Source organism: Mustela erminea, chromosome 19 (assembly GCF_009829155.1).
Source record: "Mustela erminea isolate mMusErm1 chromosome 19, mMusErm1.Pri, whole genome shotgun sequence".
Lineage (NCBI taxonomy): Eukaryota > Metazoa > Chordata > Mammalia > Carnivora > Mustelidae > Mustela > Mustela erminea.
The window spans coordinates 51,677,741-51,699,033 of record NC_045632.1 but is presented as its reverse complement, the minus strand read 5'-3'; the positions used below and the strand labels follow the sequence as shown (position 1 = coordinate 51,699,033).

The 21,293-nt window shown below is 44.2% G+C and overlaps 1 protein-coding gene across 5 annotated transcripts in view; it reads right to left on the bottom strand.

Annotated features, from left to right (window-relative positions):
- WWOX (WW domain containing oxidoreductase) overlaps positions 1-21,293 on the bottom strand; it is a 937,351-nt gene that overhangs the window by 611,187 nt on the left and 304,871 nt on the right. The window lies entirely within an intron of this gene.

The window sequence follows — 21,293 nt, the reverse complement described above, 5'->3', positions numbered from 1 at the left end:
GTACATGTGTCTGCTTGCTGTCGAGGACACTTAGCAGCATGCCAGCCAGTCGTCACACCCCAGCAGAAAATGGTGCAGGGATGCCCTGTTAGGCATGAGCCTGAATAAGGAGTAGATCATGAACTTCTTCCGAACCCAGGATGTAATTTAAAACTGGCAGTCAGTCAAGCACAAGACGCTGTGCTGCTGCGGGATCTGGCCGACTCCAGAGAGCCCTCAGCTCCATCCCCAGGAATCTGTTGAACTGGCTGCTGGACACGCCTACTGTCAGAGGTTAAATGACACAAACTCGTGATTAAATAGCTCTAGGAGAAAACAAAGGCAAGTACTCCAAACGCAGTGCTTCTGCGGAACTGCAGTGAGCCTGGCTGTCTGACTATGCCCTTGAGGTCGTGTCCACCGTGTCTGCAAAGTGGCCGTAGTTACACAGAGCATATTCGGAATGACACGGGATGTGTCGCCTCCACGTCCTGTAATGTCCCGCAGCCCATGGCACATGTACCCCGCGGTCCGCATCGAATGCTGGAAATGCCAGCCGGCAGCCCTCCCCGAGAGCCGGTGTCGGCCACTTGCCAACACAGCGTCACAGAACCCCTCACCCCCATCCAGCCATGGGACGTGGGAGCCACATTCACAAAGGGATTTTGCCTTCCAGTAAAACGGCTCTTGTTCAAAGTTGAGCGAGCTCCTCTTGGCGGCTACCCGGGCTCCTAGGTAACAGCGAAGTTTAAGAAATCTGTATGATGATAATTAAACACTGTAAATAATTCATCTGCTGAAGCTTTCCCCGCTGGCCCGCTGGCCTCTGTAGGAACGTGATCCCTGCTGACACTCTGAATAAGGCTGGCGGAATGGGTGGCGCGAGGAGTGGCGGGGGACGCAGGCTCCGGCTCAGTAACGGATGACGCCCCAGGCCGGGAGAGGGAGCCTCGGAAAGGCGGCTCCGTGGCAATCTGCTCGCTAATCTGGAGCCGCTTCCAGGCGGAGGTGCTGCCCCGCGTCAGAAGCACAATGGCTCGCTGGTGGGAAGACATCCTTCACCCGGGGAGCAGCCCTCCTTCGGCACAGCCGAACCAACGCGCGCCCCAAGATGCCCCCCATCGCCGAAGCACGCAGCATATATTAATTTAGCAGGTTGTTGAATAATGCTTGGAAGGGGGATTTATGAAGTAGAAAAATCACATGGCGAGGCAAAATGACTTTCCAACCAAATGGGAGGAAGAAAGGGGACTCGGCTTCCAGGGAGGAGGAAGTGGAGAGAGCCTAACAGAAAGGCCCCCCCAGGGAGAAACCCGGGGCCGGGCTGCCCATGGAGGCAGGCATGGCCCGGTTGGGCAGGCCCAATGCAGAGTCATCATTTGCCATCCGCTCCCCAAGGGACAGTGTTCAATAAAACCGCCACAGTGTGCTTACAGCGTGCCCCTGGGGGAGGTGGTGCATATGGGGGGCACGGGCTATGTGGGAACTTTCTGCACAGGCCACTCAAGTTTGCTCTGAGCCTAAAACTGCTCTAAACAATAAAACTTATTTTTTAAAGTGCATGTAGCTCTAAGCCCTGTGTTCAGCTGACTTGTATACTTTCTGCTTGGGAAGCCGCACGGAGGCTTCCCGAAGTTGCCCCAGCTTACTTTGCGGGGCGCGCTCGGGAGCAAGGTGGCCCCGCGCAGCTGCTACTCTGCACATCTGTGCTGGTGTGCTGGTGTGCTGGGGCGGTCAGCCTCACCGGGGGCGCAGAGCAGGGGGCCAGTCTCCTGTAGGCACAGGAGCTTTATGGGGGGAGCGGGCACCCTGAAAAGCCCGTGGAAAGACTGCCCCCCAGGAGGCAGCTATTAGAGAAATGGAGACGAAGGTGTTACCCCTTCAAATCCTCCCCCCTCTGCTCCCATCCATCTTCCAGAACTGTGACGCCAGGACAGCTCTGGCAAACTCGATCATTCCTTCGAGGCTGACAGAGGTTGGTCTGCTTCCTCTATGTCATTTTTTGAGGGAAGACTGTTTTACCTAAGGAAAGTAAAAGTAGCAACCTGCTGACCAAGCCCAACCTTTAAAGCCCGGCCTCCACTACTGCACACAAATACTATTGTTTTCCAACTTGATAATTATTAAATTGTAGTGTAAAACCCAAGTGCTGCTTAAGTATGCGTGATTATTAGAGTACAAGTCAATTGTGGATAACACGCAGATATAAATGCAGCTAATAAGTCTTACTGTAATGATTAATCAATTTATGAATACATTATTTAAACTAATAGCTCAGGTAGGGTATCTTAAACAAGTTACAGAGGACATCGACCAATTCAAATACCAGCTGCCGGATCAATAGCAAACTGTAAGTAAACTCTGGGGAATAGGTATACTTTGCAAAAAAAAAAAAAAAAAACTGCAAACAAAAGGGTCTTGGATGAAGGAAATCTACAACAATCTCAATTTTTTAAGACAGATGCAGAGCACTTCATTATATGTCAAAGCTTAAAGGGAAAAGTAAAAAAGTATTAGCACCAATCCATTCTCTTTTCATCCTATGTGTACTTTTAACTGAGGGTGGCTCATACAAGTATGTTTTACACATCTTATGCACACATTTGCAAATAGAATAAATTTGATTCCTTTGAAAAAAATGATACATCAGGTTCTTTACATCAAAAGGTAGCACTTTCATCAATTTATCTACAAATGCCCCTTTAGGGTACTTGGGGACAAAAGGTGGCACATTTATTTATCTACAAATGTCTCTTTCACAGAAAAAAAATATACATTTATATATCTTATATATACAAGATATAGATATATGTCTAAAAGGTAAAAGTAGCAACTTTCCCAAAAGGGGCCCATGTTCTAAATGACACACCAGGGCACACCCGCTCTGTTAGAGCCACAAAGGTCCCTCTACTGAAAATCACAAGGGGGTTTTTGTGAGCTAGGCAAACCCTAGAGTTTTAGCTCGCTTCCTTCCCTGTTTTTTTTGTTTGTTTAATTAAGACTAATTAATGTGAGTTTAATAAATAAACCAAAAGGGCCTTGATTTCCAAAGGTGTGATATTTTATCACAGTTACAAGTGATGCTGCATTTTAAAAAATTAATTAGTTATCTTGTGAGACCGGCCACACATTATTGAGTAAGTAGCAGTGGCTAAGTGAAACAGATGAAATATTGGTAAGCGATGCAGCCCACAGTATAAGTATGTGAAGGAGGTCAGAGGTTAATCCCTATTGATTTTCCGAGTCTACGTACAGCACCGCTGGGAAAGGCCGGTTCTGTTGGCAATCAGCTAGCACAAATACATTATAAATCTTACTGTCCACCTTCACTGATCAGTGCCACTTACTTCCTTCACTAAAGACCATTAAGAAACTACTGGAAAAAAAAAAAATCTACCCAGATGCAGGTAAAAAGGAAAGCACTTTCAAAGTCTCCCATGTCAGAGAATGCTGCTTTGTAGATGGAGGACTTCCCCTGAAAGCCAAGGCACACTTCCTGGGGGCTGGCTGGTCCCTCCCGCAGATGGGGACATGCAGCAACATGGCACATTTTTCATATGGTTTCAACACCAAATCAGAAATATCAAAGTGCCTTTGACACTTGAACGCCTGGGAATGTAGAATAAACAGAAGGAATGAAACAATGACACAACGGAAGCAACTCCGTCTTGGTTTTGTGTAATTTCAGCCCCAGCACAACCTTGATGCTAACCAAGAGTAAGCTTCAGTGACCCCCAGGTTCGTGGGCTCCTCCCAAAATTCTGCACTGAAATGTTTGACCCTTTTCTAAAGCGGTCCCCTGACATGCAGAGCTTCCGCTCCCACAGACCGGGATGCTCACCACCAAACCCACTTCCAGGAACATCTATGAATGGCCCTTTCTTTTTCAGGCCTTTCTCTTAACAGAGAGTGCCATATGTCTCCTGTGGGCCTGACACTCTTTCTGGGTACAGCAAAGCAGATGAGTAAGACAGGGTGCCTCCCCAGAAAAATGAAACACATGTTCTTTGTCAGAACATTCACTCTCATACAACATGATCCTGGGAAACAGTCTTGGTGCTAATAGGGGCTAGTTGTGCCAACAGGCACTTTGTCACTGACCAGCATTCTGATGCAGCTAATTACTTAACCTCTCTGAGCCTCGGTTTCCTCACCGTTACAAGTGAAGACAATAATAGCAGCCACTTCACAGGGTGGCCGGGAGACAAGAAACCACATGTAAAGTACTTAGCACGGACCCCAGTAAGCATTCAATAAATGCTAATTCATTTAAAAAAAAATTGTGGAGCAATTCCACATTGGAAAAACCAAGTGACCTCTTTCACCTCTGTTTCACTGATAGGGATTGCAGAATTATGATGTAAGAAAATATGGCACCATCTGCTCCACGATTCCATCTGAACGGATATGTGATAACCGCCCACTTTTCAGAGCAGCCGTTGCAGTAACAAGCAGCTTCTAAATTACTATTCTTGAGACACAGATTTGTTTTTAAAGCTCTCAAAAAGCGTATGGAAACAAAAGGTAACCGAAATGTAGATGGTGGGTAGGTCAGAATTAACCAGGGATACAGAGGGAGTTAAGAACTCTTCCAGCAAGTGAAGGTTCCCTTTTGGCACAGAAATAATATATTTTATTTTAAAGTACCAGCACCAGAAAGATGAATAGGAAAGGTTCAGAGATAACATGTTATTTCTGCACAGTTTTTACAAACACAATTATATCATCTCACAACACACACACACACACACACGCACAATTCCCCTACCCTGAGCAAAAGATTTGGCATGCTTGAAGAAGTTCTGGGGAATATTTCCAGAATGCAAGGAAAACCTCTATCTTTGCAATTTCTCAGGCTTCTGTCAACTAGGCTCAGTGCAATTATGTACCAGTGTCAGAATGTATTTTTAAAAAGTTTGGATACCTTCAAATTAAGTGGGGGAAGGTGGGGAGAGCTCTCCCACAGTTAATGATAAACAAAGGCGTACTCAGCAAAGTTCCCATCAAAAGTTCAGTCTCTAGGCCATGAGTCTTTGTTTCAATCAATGGCTTTTTTTTCCTTACAAAATACCTTTCATTTCATGATTTTCAACTCTATTAAAAGGGTGTTCTTCTAGTAAGCAGAGGATAAACAGAGCAGGACCCAAATGAACAGTGAAAACCAAGACAGGCAGAGACCACAGATTCCATTTAAGAGCTTAAAGGTTCCAGACTATTTTAATTGTGCACTTTCACCAAGAGGAAAAATTCAAGACAAATACTTCAGTATATGTTTGTGGTGTTTATTTATAAACCATAAACTTGTAGGCTTCTATTAGCTATGATCACCAGAAATGATACGGGGTAGGAATTACATTCATCATAAAAAACGGTGCGTGCAATTGTCTCTTTGTGCTAATGTAGATTTTGGGGGTTTTCACTGATGTCTTCTGAGATCCGATCAAACCGTCATTGTGTTTACTTTGTAACAGACGAAGGGCTCATATTAGAAGGAGCTGAACTACCAATGATGCCATTTAAAAAAAAAATGCTTGCTTGTATTTGCATTATAAATATTATCTTCAAACACAGGTCTCTTTGCAGAAATCTTTTTAAAGCTTTTGCTCATTTTGCGATGGATGCTTTAGTTCAAACCAGATAATCTAATGTCTCAATCCATTTAGCCAAGCACACGTGGGGAAACCACGATGCATTTTCCACTGCTGAAAGTCCACAAGGAGCAGAGGCTCCACCATGACCTCGTGCCTAGGGGAACAGCCAGCCTTACTTCAGAATGCCTTGCATCTGGCTCCTCCCTATCAGAGGATTAGGGAAGGTACCCAGTGTCAACACAGCTATGTAATTTTTATAAAGATCAGTCTTCTTAATTGAGAGCCCATATCGTGCTGCAGTTAAGCGGAAGGACCAGGAGCTGGACCTCCTGAGTGGAATCCTAATTCTGCCACCTCCTAACTCAGTACGCCTGTACTGAGACACATGCTGGAGACTTCTGCTGTGGAGCAGTGCTAACCCAGGAGGCTCTGCCGGGACAGCCATGCTCCGTATCGGCACCACAGAATACGGCAGCCACTGACCACATGTGGCTACTGAGGATGTGAAATGTGGCTAGTGTGGCTGAGCAACTGAATTTTTTATTTCAATTAATCAATTTTAATTTAATTAGCCACACGTGGCTAGGGGCTATCATACTGGACAAAGAAACTCCAAAAGGCTGACTATTCTGATACTCTATAAAATGTAGCTCAGCCCTGTAATCCATCAGTTGCCTCAGATAAAATATGACATTTTGGATAAGATTAAGTAAGCCTGCTTCTGGGCTCTGAAGCCAGGAGAATCATCACTTCAAGCCTCTCTGCCCCATTTTCTTTGTCATTTGCTCTGCCCCATTTTCTTTGTCATTTGCTATACTATACTGTCTTTAGGAAGGGGCAGTGACTGGGGGCACTATTGGGTCAGCATTATTAGAGGCCCCTAATTTGTGCTGGTTGGGCTTTTCCTATCTCTGCTTGGCTTTTGTTCCTGGTGGGGAATTCTGAATCCTGCCTGTGGCCACTGTCCAGGTTCCCGGGCCAGATACTTACACCACTTTATTTGGTGTCCTGGCCCCTGTTCTCAACTTGCAGATGACTGCCCACATTCTATAGATGGCCCTCTGTGTCAACCCTCCTATGACAATGGCACATGATTCTTGGGAGGTAACCAGACTGATGTCAACCTATTCAAGGGAAAAGGACATGCCATCTCCATTTTTACTAGGTAGAGCATCTTCTTTAATACTGTCAAACCACAAAGAAGTATTTCTCAACAGTAATGTTAGTTTTATAAATTACAAAGTCCAAATAAACTACAGTCATAAGCAAAAAGAGCTTTCAATGTTATCATGAATGTTACGGCCCAAGGGTTAGTAAGCCCAACGCTGAGTTTGGTCTCTGTTTCCCTCTGTTAAATTTATCAGCATATGTCTTTGTCTTCTCCACTAGATAATGAGACTCTTGAAGGCAATGAGTGATCCAAATTCAAATTCATATCCCTAATGTCTGAAGTAGCACCTGACACATAGCAAATATTTAATACATATTGGATGGGTGGGTAGATGGATGGTGGATGGATGGATGGATGGACTGATGGTGGATGGATGGATGGTGGTTGGAAGGATGGATGGATGGTGGGTAGATGGATGGATGGCTGGATGAACTAATGGTGGATGGATGGATGGATGCATGGATAGACTGATGGTAGATGGATGGATGGATGGATGGATGGTGGATGATGGATGAATGGATGGATAGATGGTGGATGAATAGTGGACATAAGGATGGATGGATGGTGGGTAGATGGATGGATGGATGGTGCGTAGATGGATGGATCGCTGGATGAACTAATGGCGGATGGATGGATGGATGGATGGATGGATAGACTGATGGTGGATGGATGGATGGATAGAAATATGTAGCACCGAGCCGTATGTTAATCCAAATAAGAGAGAGAGAGAGGAAACAATTCAAACACTTTGCCCTTCTTACCAAGATTTGTTTTTCTTTTTTTTCCAACTACTCTTACCTTACTGGAAACAAATAGAGCATTGCTAAATCCTATTTATGCTTTGAGGAATGCTGGATACCCAAGTTTGTGGCTCCTACAGCCATGAAACTCTTACTCCATCGATCATAACAGGCTAATAACTTCTACAGAATGACAAAATGAAAGGGAAAAAAAGAGGCCATGATGGAAACATCAAAACCAAATGAAATACTGAAAATAAGTTAATGACATTATAGATTCAGCTTACTCAGAAAGGACTTGTCCAAGGGAAGGATAGAAAGAGAGCAAAAAACACACCTCACCGCCAGAACCAGCTGTCTAGTTTGAACTGGTAGATTGCTGAGCACACACTGCATGCATATTCATAGGTACCACAGGAAACTGAGCACCTTTGGAACCAGCATTAAAACTCTCTCCTGCCAGCGAGTGCAGTGAACCAGTAACTCAACAGCCCCCTTGTGGCCTGGAAGAATTAATGCAGCTTCTGAAGGGATGAAGGTTCTTCTCAGGGTGGGGTAGGACACGGGGAGGTGTGGAGCCCTATGAGAGGAGGGGGATACCACCAAGCCATCTGGAAAGGTGTTCGTTCCATTCAGCCCTGTTTCGTGAAGGGAGAGCAGCTCTTTTTCCTTCCAGAGTATGAAAAGGAACCCCAGTAAATACGCCTGTTCAAACTCACACGTGCTTGAAAAAGAAACAGATCAAATGAGCTCAGTATTCCCATTTAAAAATATCATTTAAGGGAATTTTAAGCTGTCTGAGAAGATGGATACACTGTGTTTGTTTTCTACATTAATGAGCTATAAAAAGAATGGAATAGGCCATAAATACAGTATTTTGTAACAGCCTTTACTAAAAATGCTACTACTTGTGTTTATCATTTATATCCTTGTATACAACCTCAAAATTGATTACACTTTAAACCGTACATAACTTGCTGTGTTTTTCATTTTGTGCTATACTACAAACATTTTTATAACTCAGTTAATATATTCCATATTTTGTGTTCTTATTGATTATGAATATTTCTTTAGGGGATTTTATTGCTTTTAAAATAACAAATGTTAGGTATTAAAAAATAGAAAAACCTATTGCAGCCCTTATATTTTTCTTTCCCCTGGTAATTCTAATACATACATTTTAGTACAAACATAACCAGAATATCTTTCTCTGTATCTTTTATACTTCCCCACACTAAAATTAAAAATCTCCTAATATACTGCATAGTAAAAGAATCAGATTTTTCAAAGGAAACCCACCATTTAATGTGTTGGACTTGAATTCATAATCCTTTCCTTCTACAATTAAAAAATTAAAGTGCCAAAAGATTATCCACACGTAACATGATGGTTTTACATCAAGTATATATTATCTTTACTAATTGCCATTTCCGTTTATAGGCTGAAATATGATTTATATATATGATATGATTTCACTATTAATTATCAAATTGAAAAAAATAAAATCTCACATTATAAATTCTCTCCTGGAAATTAGTTTTATTATTTTTTCCATAATCCTATCACACAAGCTATAAGTGCACTGCGGCATGAACACTTTAATTTTTCCAGTTAGTTTTAAGCAAGCCCAGAGGTGAGGTTTAATAAGGATCAATGGCACTTTATCTGGGACAGGGCCTCTTCACAGCATGCAAATTACACAGTAACACTTAAAAAAAGAAATAGATTTAATTAAAAAAAAAAGTAGAACCACAGGCTCTGGAAATTCAATTAAAGGATTTATGCAAAGGTTTGCTAGGTTTTTATATGCAGTTCCTGCTTACATAATGAGCTTTTCATATTAAAAATCAATAGGTAATCTAGACTAGAAGATCATCCCCTTAAATACATTTTTGAAATCAATTTGAAAAATAGTCCATCAACTGCTTGTGACTACTCTTGCTGCTTCGATTACACTAAAAGCAATATTTAGATTGTAAGACGTGCTATGGAATATCTATGCGTGGATAGTGCTTTCAAGGGCTCTTATACTTTGGAGTGCCTAAGATGATCATCTGGTAATTCAAGATTGCGTTAAATGTAAAAATAATTTATTTAATTACCAACAAAAGCCTACAGACACAACCTCATAGTATGTATAATGGTTAAATGAAAGGAAAGAGAGAGAAGAAGAGAAGGGTAGGAAGGACGGAGGGTCGGAGGGAAAGAAAGCAGAGAGGGAGACGGGGCGGGGGGATGGAAGAGAAACGGACACAACCACCTCTTCTGAATTAGTCCCTTTGCTATCTCAATTGCCTATTGTGTGTTGGCTACTTAGCACTTGGAGATATGCAGCACTTGGAGACAGGCATTTCACTTTAAACTCATTTAGGCCTTCAACTAAGGAAGCAATTAGCTAGTGCTAACTTAAGCCGACTTTCCATTCTCTGTGATAATAGGGGACAGGTCTTGAAATGAAATGAAAGCCAGTGGTCCAATTCTGTCAGTAAGTTCCCAGTCCCTCCCTCCCAGCCACGATTTCCCTGGATTTGGTAACAATTAGAACACGCACGACAGGTTTCCATGGGCCCGTCCTGGCAAACTGGAAAACGATCCTCATGGACGGAGAAATGAACTTTCATCTCATCAGAATGAAAAGCAAGGCTCCAGTTATCCCCATCCAAAGTCAGCCTTGCAAAAGCGGGACGAAACTTGACAAAGGACTCATTTATGACAAAAAGACTCTTTACTCTCTCTTGCGAGTACTGGGAAGAAATAAGCAAAGTATCTACCACACCACATTTATCCATCTACCAAAAGCTCCCATCTCAAGAAAGATGCTGCTGACATGGCCAACCTGGGAAGCGGAGGAGAGCCCAGAACAGTCTGAGGATGTCCCTGCGCTCGGTACACAGGGTGGAGAAGACCTTGAAGACAAAGGCCTGTTCTGAGATAGAGAAGCAGCTTCTGACTTCTGAGCTTCTGGTGCTGGGTGCTGAGTGCTTCCTCAGCGCAGTTTCCTGCATATCCTATTATGAGGCCACCTTTCTTTGCGATGCGCCTACCGGGATGCTGAGAGAGATGTGAAGGCCCAGGCGCCTAGCATCAGCTTTACCAAGCCCCCAGGCATGTACCCAGCAGGCACTGGAAGAATGCCCAGCACGCATGAGGCGCTGCTGGTTGCCCTGGAGGCCACGAACACGAATCCAACAGATCCCACATGCTTACATGGGTTAGATATTCCTGTGCATGCCAAGTATTCCTTTTAAAAATGTTCTACTTGTAAGAAAGAAATAAGAAGCAAAGGGCTGAAAAAGAAGGTGTACCTCGAAAACTTTATGCAAGGTCAAAGCAGCCAGTCAGCGAGAACCACGTATTGCGTGATCCTATTTATACAAAATGTCCCGGAGAGGCAAATGTATAGAGTCAGACAGGAGATGAGTGGTGGCCTAAGGCTGGTAGATGGAGTGGGATGTTGGGAGGTGACAGCTAGGAGGTACAGGTTTTCTTTTTGGGGTAATAAAAATGTCCTAAAATTGATTGTGCATATACTACAAGCCATTAGGTTGTACACTTTCAATGAGTGATTGTTTGGTATGTGAATTATATCTCAGTAAGGCCGTTATAAAGAAAAAAAAAAAATAAGATGCAGTTGTGAATGGCAGTCTGCAAACAAGAAAATCTGAAAATGAAGGAGCCACAGGTTGAAAAAAAAATCTATGTATTTCCTACCCCGTGTCAATCTGACAAAACATCTGAGCTTCCTCCATCTCTCCAGAACATCTTCTGTGCCCATCGGTTTATAGCATGCATCGGGCTAAGATGTGCAAACATAATGTATTGGCTTCCTAGAGAAAGAAGCTGAAATCGAAATAAGAAGAACCTTCCTGTGGCATGAAATGAAAGCATCAGTGTAAAGTGTCCCAGGTTAGTACGATCAAAATGTCAAATATGAAACCGTTTGTAGCAATGTGAGAGGTGTTAGTAATGGAAGTTTGAACAATGTTAACACTTAAAATTTCAGCAGAACCATTTCGATCCATAAATGTATAAAAGTCATTTTACAGTGTGCTTAACAGTCACGACCAAGAGCTGTTATAAAAGAAGACGCCCTCAATGTCACTTCATTTTCTTTTATTCTTATTATCACATTTAAATCTCTCTGTGAAAGTGGTCTTGATAGGTAACTTTATTACACGTTTCAAGACTATTCATTCTGAACAGAACTTCCTCTGAGGAATTAACAGATAAAGACAGACCACTTTCCCCTCATCATCCCTAAATTATCCCGCGGCCACAGAAATGTGGAGTGGGGGCCAGCATGTTACGAGGCCTGGGTCTGCTATAGCCACACAACGGCTCAATAATCTTAGAGGTGACTGGTAGCCTGCAGAGAACCACCAGTTGGTTGCAATGGTCCTTAGCCAACACCTCAGTATGGAACTTGCACAGACCTGTGAGGAAAGAGTGGGGTGGGCAGGAAAAGTCAGGGTCGAGCCCTGCTGTGGAGAAAGAACTCCAAAAAGTAGCCCTGAGATCTGCAGCAGCATGGAGGGCAGGAACACAGTCTGACCTTCCCGCATTTCACTGGCAGAGAAGGGGCCAAAATCTCTCCTTCATTGCCTCTGCTCCCAGGTAAGTACATCACTTAAAGCACGTGTTGGCAAATTTGCCTGGAAAGGGAGAGTTAGTAAATACTTCCAGCTTTGCGGATGGCACGTTGTCTGCTGCAGCTACCAGACTCCGCCATCATAACGCTTACAGCAGCCCCAGACAGTGCACACGCAGGAGCAAGCCTGTCTTCCAATAAAACTTTATTTATAGGCAATCAAATTCAAATTTCATATGGTTTGCATGTATCATGAAATATTACTTGTCTTTTAACATTTTTGCAGCCACTTAAAAATGTAAAAAGAACTCTAGACTTACAGGTTACACAAAACCAGGCGGCAGGACAGATTTGGGGCAAGGCTCTAGTTTGCTGTCTCCTGTGCTGAGCTACAGACTAGCCAGGAAGAAGGAGGGCCAGTAATCCACTTTGAGTTGGGAGGCATTCAGCCAATACTCTGATTACAAAAGACTGTCTTCAATCTAGCAAAACCTGACGGCACGTGCTCCAAGTTGCGTGCACTCTGCAGAACAGAAAGATGACTTAGTTTCAACGGATGGATATTCACATTCTAAACTTAACTGAGTTTCTTCCTTAAGAAACAATTACCAAAGCCCCAGTTTTCCATTATTTAAAAATGGACAAAGCCTTCTGAAATGGGTACCTTTGAACTGTTCGGTGCTAGAGACATGACGGCCTTGGTTTCTGATCTACGAGGCTGACCTGGTTCCCTCTGGCCCTGCTTAGTAATTCCAGCGTTCATGCAGCTGGTCACAGGAACAGACGATGCGGTCAATCCTTTGCAGGCTGCTTCTGCATGGCTGGGATTTTAATTTGAAATATATACAGAGTCTGATTTTTCCGTGTTACTCTTCCCTCTTTCAGCTTTGATTTTTCATCACTCCTTGACCACTGGAAGCACGCGTGCCTCAGAAAAACAGGTTTGCATACTGGCCTCATCATAACTGATTGGAATAATCAAAGGAATGGATTTACTGAGGAAAGCGGAGAGTCTGCATTGTATTCTATTTCTACAGAAGCACACCTGTAGTATATACAGAGTATCAAACCTGCTAACAGTAGTCTGGAAGAGTTTTTGTGAATAGGGGGAAAAACACTGCACATCGCTGTATGATAGAGCTCTGAATGTTTATTTCCTAAGTCAGGCATCTACCGCATCACAACGTTTACCCAGTTCCTTGGCAGGGGATAACATGAGTGGTGGCAGCAGCGGTGGGACAGTCCCTAATGGTATTATTTTGGTCAAGAATGACGGGAACTGCAGGCTGGTTCAGGTCATATGATGCTCAGGTACTAGAGCAGCATAGACTGCCTAGAGACGGTCATCTTCTAACCAGTGTGGCCCAAATAGAGATCTTTCTTTTCTTTTTTTTTTTTTTTTTTAATTTGCCAGAGAGAGAGAGAACGCGCACAGGCAGAGGGAGAAGCAGGTTCCCCGCCGAGCAAGGAGCCCAATGTGGAACTCGATCCCAGGACACCGGGATCATGACCTGAGCCGAAGGCAGCCGCTCAACCAACTGAGCCACCCAGGCGTCCCCCAAATAGAGATCTTTAAATACCATGAGGTGATTACCGTAACATAAATGTGCTTCAGTACAAAGACACAGAGGAAATGGGCCAATAAGACGAAGAAAGCCAAGAAGTGCCACTACTGCTTCAGGCATGCACACAGGATGCCAAGTTCTGAGATCACATCCATGTCGCCACAACAGAAATGCGCTGCTGAGAAAAATCTGAATGGCAAAGACAGTCTTCCAGTGCTAAAACCTGTCACTTTCCAGAAACACTGCACTGGAGTACTTCCCAAGTGAAGCAGAACACAATGGTTGTTTGGCATCTGTTCAAGCGGACAAACAGGGTGAGGGATGACTTGTACCCCAGAGAATTCTCAGCCCTGAGGGTTATGCAGAATCTCTCTTGAACCCAGATCCCACACTCATACTGCTACGTCTGCTAGTGGCTGGTTCGCAGGAGGAGGGCAAACAGACCCTGGCTGACAGTGACAGAGCTCCTGACTCCAGGCTGTGGTTCTAGGGTTAGGGCCATTCTCTCCGCCATTCTTGTGACTCTTCCCTTCCATCTGTGGCTTCATGACAACAAGGAGGCAGCCGTGCCTGTCAGCATCAAATCCACACTGCACATGGGAAGAAAGGGAGACAGAAAATACCAGCAGCTCTGCCTTTTCATCCAAGAGCAGAAGGTCTCCGAGAAGGCCTGGGAGGATTTCTGCTGATACTTGCTGGCCGGAACTGTCCCGCAGCCCCCCAGCAGCTAGGGAGGGCTATGGAGGGGAGCAAGCATCCTCCTGCCCGCTCTCCCTACTGGGAAGTAGGCCCTGGCAGTCGGCACCATGGACAATAAGAATGGGCTCTTGCATCCCCAAGAGGCTGAGGTTGTGCAGGGCAGGAAGCACATCAATTTCTCTCCAGCTATCTCCAGAGTCATCCACATGAAGAACTTTGGGGGGAAAAAAAAGAGAGAGAGAGAAAGAGAGAGAGAGAATCCAAAGTGATTTCAAACAGATCCACCAGTACATCAGGCAGGGCAAAGACCTGCTGTCTGTTTATTGTACCTGTTTGCTCTTCCTCCTGAGCACACAGCTGGACTACACTTCCTAGCCTCTTATATTTCACAAATACGTGCCACTCCCAGCCTGGTCTTTAAAGTGCCTCCACACTCAAGAGCCCATGTCCCGGTCTCTTCCACCAACCTGCTGCACCAAGCAATGCAGCCTTGCAAGGCAGGGGTAGATGATGATGAACCACAAGATGGGAAGAGCCTAGGTCCCTGAGTCAGCACCTGGGGGAGAACTGCCTGCTAATCAATACGGTTTATTGTGTCCAAGCCACTGTATACAACGTGGGCAGCCAGTGATGCCTTTAATAATACATCGATCTGAAGCGTATCCGCCTGTTCGAGTCCCTGAGTGTTTCCTCCACATCTCTGGTTCTCACCTCAAGTTGTGCAGAGACTTGTTTGAGAGCATCTCTGTCACCCAGTGCCACCTCACCCAGACTCCTGGGGCACACTCCTCCAGGGGGACGGTCCTCTCAGGAAAGCACACCTCGATACACTTCTACAGTCCAGGCAAGAGACAGCACAAGCTGATGACTGTGTGCCACATACTCCAAGGTGTCCCGGCAGCCTGCTTTGCTTTCTGAAGTTCAGTTTCTCACGTCTTCTAACGAGGCCTATTTTATCAAAAACCCCTTCTGCACACTCCATGCTATGCTTCCAGGGAACGTCTGGAATGGGTGATTAATGACACTGTCATTGTGCTGCACGGGAGAACTCTGTCATCTCCATTTCTGAACCCTGGTCCCTTTTCTGTTTACTTTTTGTTTGCCTTCAGCCCTTCTCCAGGTGCGATTGTGAGGAGATGCATTTAGTGGCTTAAGAGTTTGGCTTTTATAAGTTACTCTGAGCCCCATTTCCCTTGTTCTCCTGCTCCTAGATGGAAAACAAATTGCATAAGGGAAACGGCTGCATAGTACCAGTCCTTAAATATTTTACAGGCAGAAGTCTTGGTGGGTGGTTTGGAGGCTCAATTACCCTTCTCAGTAGAGGGTATAAATATCCCTGAGGGTTTACATAACAAACCCGCTGCGACTCCATGCCACTTAAAACTCTCAGTATTTACATCGGCCTCTGAAACCCATGACTCAGTGGCATTTGAGCATTCAAAAAAGAGTAAGGACAGCAGGATGGCACAGGTGTTAAAACAAAATCCATCTACCTACCCGTCCATCTACTGAGAGGCACAATAAAGACAGCTAAGCCGTATGGATTATCAGGCGTAAGACATGACAATATAGAAAGTTGACTCTTAAATACTTTTTTTTTGGTGATGATGGCAGGGGGAACAGTTAAAAGGGAATTCATTGCAAGTGTCTGCTACTTAGAAGCCAGAGCAAATCTGTTGTGATGCAGAATTAGGTGGCTGCAGAGTGCTGCTGAGATCAACAAAGACTTTAACTACATCAAGCTCTACCTCATCTGATCCATCTACAACCCTCGGAGGTAACAAGCTCTATTATCCCCACGTTGTAGATGTGAATACCAAGGCCCAGACTGGCTGAGCAACCCACCCTGGGTCTGTGAGCTAGTACATAGCAGACAGAGGATCTGTACCTACGTCTGTTTTATCCCAAACCCTATGTGTGCTTTTTCCGGTGTCCTCTGTCTGGCCACAGGATTGGTGATGGCTACACAAGAGGGGTGGTCTGGCACCCCTTCTAACAGGAGCCAAAAGTTGGCTCCCTCAGAACTGCGTTCCTTCGGATATGTGGACACAAAAGGATGGATCCTGAAGCCAGATCTGAACTCTGATTTTGGTGCTCCTATGCACAATTCTCTTTTGCTATTAATATAGGGAAAAAGAGTAAGGCAGCCAGCAACATTGGAGCCTCAGGGTTTGGACAGACCAGCATTCAGCTCCCCATGGAGTTAAAAAAAGGCGGGGCAGCCCAGAGAGCATTCCTAAGTTTAAGGGGCAGATCTTCTCTGCAGAGAAAAGATGCGCAACAGGGAACAGGTAGAAAGCCACAGAAACATAAAGATCCAGTGCACAAGAAATCATTGGGTACCCAGAGCTGGGGCGATTGGGACAGACTTTCTGAAAAGATCAGATCTGATGGGTGGCTTAGAGAAGAGCAGGGGAAAGATGGATTAGAAAAGAAGACATATGAATAGATATCCCCTCCCAAATCATCATGTCCTAAACAAGTGTTGGAAACAAGAAGAGAAGATGAAGGTAAGAGTGGAAAGAACTGGGATGGCGGCTGGGGCTGGAGTCCTGGTACATCCAGAAAGATGGGGCACCTGGAATGTTCTAATACCATTCACAGACTTATACAAAGTACGCTCTTTGAAATTCTGAGAAGGGAAGAAAAAAGTTTCAGTGCTATGTCTGTTTCAAGCTTTTATCAGCACTAATTCTAGCCCCCTTTTCCCTGAGAATTCTGAAAGCGGGAAAAACAGACACTAATTAAGCAAAGCTTTATCTCCTTCTACTCTAATGAAAGCCAAGTTACAGTATATTTTTCCCTAAGATTTTTCTCCACTTAATGAAGACGTTATCCCCTAGTTTTCAAAGTCACTTTACAAAAGAGCATTCGAGAGACATTAAAGTCAGTTTAAACTAAAAAGTCTTTTTGAAGTCAATAAACAATAAAAGAACAATGAAAAGAGAGCTTTTGATGGTGCCTTAGTCTGAAGTCTTTAATTTCTGTTTTAATCTACAAGATGCGTAGTCTTGTATTCAAAGAGTCTAGAATACAGTAAGCTTGAAGCAAGTGTTGCATCATGTTGTATGTGTCTATATGGGTGTATGTGTATATGTATGTACACCACACGCATGCACATACATACATACATACCTCATTAACATGGATGGAAGTCAGCAGGAAGTTCTCCGCTAGCAAGGGAAGTTTTAAAAGCTTTAGAATTATTTCCATTCTACCTCTTTGAAAATTAAAAAAAAAAAAGAAAGAAAGAAAGAAAATGGAATCTTTGGCTTTGAAATTTCATGACAAGATCAAAGACTATAATGCACATAGATTTTTCAAAGAATACATTATTAATAACACAGGCAAACACATAACGTGGTCAAGAAATGAGAAGGAAAGCACATGGGTCCGAGGCCCTGAGCAGAAGCCCACACAGGGCAAGGTCAGGCTGCCTCTCTGAGATCTGCTCACCTGGGCATTACAGACAGCCCAAGCACTTCCTGCCTGCTGCTCTACTGGAGGGACTGCTTAGTGCAGATGGAAGAAAAGGGGGGAAAAAAAAAACCAAAACAGTTTAATTTGTCCCATGTGACAAGACACCTTTCATATGTGTTACCCTATTTTTCTCTATCTACGTATCATAAAATTCGCCATTTTAAAGTGTACAATTCAGGGGCATTTAGTACGTTCACAATGTTGTACAACCATGACTCTGTACAACCATGTCTCAGAACATTTTCATCACCCCACAAGGAAACCCCAGAGCCCATGAGCAGTCAACTCCCTAGACCCCAGCCCTGACAACCATCAATCCACTGGCTCTATAGATTTCCCTATTCTGATTATTTCATATAAGTGGAATTATAAAATAGGTGACCTTTTGTGTCTAACATGCTAGTCCCTTTCATTTAAAAAATAAATAAGGCCCATGAATGCAACTCTGAGCCTAAAGATCAGTTCTTCAAAAAGAAAAAAAAAAAAATCCATGAAACACAGAATACTTTAAAAAACATGAACTGGGGGACCTGGGTGGCTCAGTGGGTTAACGCCTCTGCTTTCGGCTCAGCTCATGTTCCCAGGGTCCTGGGATCAAGCCCCACATCAGGCTCTCTGCTCAGTAGGGAGCCTGCTTCCTCCTCTCTCTCTGCCTGCCTCTCTGCCTACTTGTGATCTCTCTGTCAAATAAATAAATAAAATCTTTAAAAAATAAAATAAAATAAATAAAAAACATGAATTGATTACACTACTGGTATCCTCTGACGATGGTTATTATTTACCAAGGAGCAATTTATACATGGAGTTAATTACCAAAACAGGTTGTATAACTGGATAATATTGACACATTCCTGGAAAGCATGCTAAATTAAGAGATTATGGGTCCCTATGATTATTAGTGAAAATGCACATTATTCAGGGATATGGTCCCAACCTTTGGGCTTGGGCTTGGGCTAAAATAAACAACTGTTTACCAAATCTTCCCCTCAGGGCCACTTAGGGAAAAGGCAGGGTAGGCTGAGTGGTCTGTAGGTCTAGAACAGTATGAGTTACAACCCAGATTATTCATCCACTTGAGAAAAGAGAATTTTTTTGAATTTTTTATAAACATATAATGTATTTTTATCCCCAGGGGTACAGGTCTGTGAATCACCAGGTTTACACACTTCACAGCACTCACCATAGCACATACCCTCCCCAATGTCCATAACCCCACCCCCCTCTCCCAACCCCCTCCCCCCAGCAACCCTCAGTTTGTTTTGTGAGATTAAGAGTCACTTATGGTTTGTCTCCCTCCCAACTCCATCTTGTTTCATTTTTTCTTCTCCTACCCCCTTAACACCCCCCATGTTGCATCTCCATTTCCTCATATCAGGGAGATCATATGATAGTTGTCTTTCTCCGACTGACTTTTATTTCACTAAGAATGATACCCTCTAGTTCCATCCACGTAGTCGCAAATGGCAAGATTTCATTTCTTTTGATGGCTGCATAGTATTCCATTGTATATATATACCACATCTTCTTTATCCATTCATCTGTTGATGGACATCTAGGTTCTTTCCATAGTTTGGCTATTGTGGACACTGCTGCTATCAACATTCGGGTGCACGTGCCCCTTCGGATCACTACGTTTGTATCTTTAGGGTAAATACCCAGTAGTGCAATTGCTGGGTCATAGGGTAGTTCTATTTTCAACATTTTGAGGAACTTCCATGCTGTTTTCCAGAGTGGTTGCACCAGCTTGCATTCCCACCAACAGTGGAGGAGGGTTCCCCTTTCTCCGCATCCTCGCCAGCATCTGTCATTTCCTGACTTGTTAATTTTAGCCAGAGAAAAGAGAATTTTTATAATTTCATTTTTCTTTTCCCTAATTTCCTTATTAAAGGTCCAATAGTGTGTCCCCAAATCAGATTGGAGAGAACAATGTCCATGTGTTCCACAAGGGGACTGAATGGGGACCTACAGATAAATGAAAGGGAGGGAAGAGCCCTTGCCAGGGCTCTTGAGAAATGAGGCTTCCCTGAGAAGAATGGGGTAGGGGCGCACTGAAATGGGTGCAGTGCTCCCCTATTTACAGAGAGAGGGAGAAATGGAGACAGATAAATCTCCTGCCTTGGCTTCTGACGTGGCCTCGAAATCATACCTTTACCCTCTAGAAAATCGGCATTGCCACTAAGATTAAATGAGATATGGGCACAGAGTAGGCACTCACTAAATTCTAGCCACTTGGCACTACTGTTCCTAGGCCGTCACATGGTCAGGGTGCTGTGTGTGGGTGTAAGACCGTGCTCATCAACCTGGGGCTATGCTTTCTTCCCTCCCTTTCTAGCTAGTTCCCTCCCTTCCTTCCCCATCTCTCCCCCTCTCTCCCTCCATTTATCTCTCCCTTCCTTCTCTCCTTCTTCCTTTCAATTTGGTTGGTGTTGGATACGCCAGTGAAGCTAAGCCGGGAGTCTCTACGAAGGCTATGCCACATCTCTCCTCTCAGGGATGGGTCAGTGGGAGCCCTTCCCAGGCTCTGACCAAGTCCTCATTGATGCTGGTGTGCTCTGATCAGCTTCGTCTGCTCCACGACAGGCCACCCTGCCTGTGTGTCCCAGGTTCTGGTCTTCAGACCAAACAGCCAAGATTTCAATTCTGTGGGAAGGGGACCATGGCAGCTCCACCACCAACACATGCTGGAATGACGGTGCTGAGGTCCAAAGGTCCACGGCAGAAAATCAGCAAGCTGGACTCAACCTTTTTCTTATCATCCAGCTGACGGTCTGCAAACAGGGCCCGTTATAAAACACTCCTTTAAACCCTTCACTTGAATATAAAGCTTAACTGACCTAACACATGGCAGCCTTGGGGCAAAGTAAGCGTGAGAACCGCCCCAGTTTCATGTGTCAGAGTGAGAACCGTTAACAAGATTCTACGGATTCTGCAGCCACAGAATCAAACAAGATTGGCTGAGAACCTACAGTGTAGCAGGTTAGTGAGATGTGCGCAGGTCCTTTATCTCTTGAGCTCCTCTCATGGTTGGCCCCTAGGCACCCTGCCAAGCCTCACCCCACTCAAAACAAAACAAATGGCCAGTCACCTGTATTTATGAATAATGACAGCTGCTCAGCATGTCTGGACAATGTTGGGTAGCTTCTTCTTTCATGCATTTAAAGAACAATGCTGCTGCAGAGCATGGAGAAATCTCCAGCCATGTGTAAACTTCCTGTTGGACACCTTGTTTTTCAAGCGTTGTCCTTTTTAGCCAGCCTGGCATTTCATCAAGCATCATAAAGGAATTTCTTCAATTAGCCTTTCCCACGGATGGACACCATCTCCCCATACCTGCAAGGGCACCTCACACTTGAACTATCCCCCCACACGCTAAAAAGAAGGCCAGTCTCAAATGCAAAATTCCTCAGTGCTGAGTCCTTATTTTCTTTCCTGTTTTCCTTCTGGCCCAGCTAGACCAAATCTGTTACTGTGAACACAGAA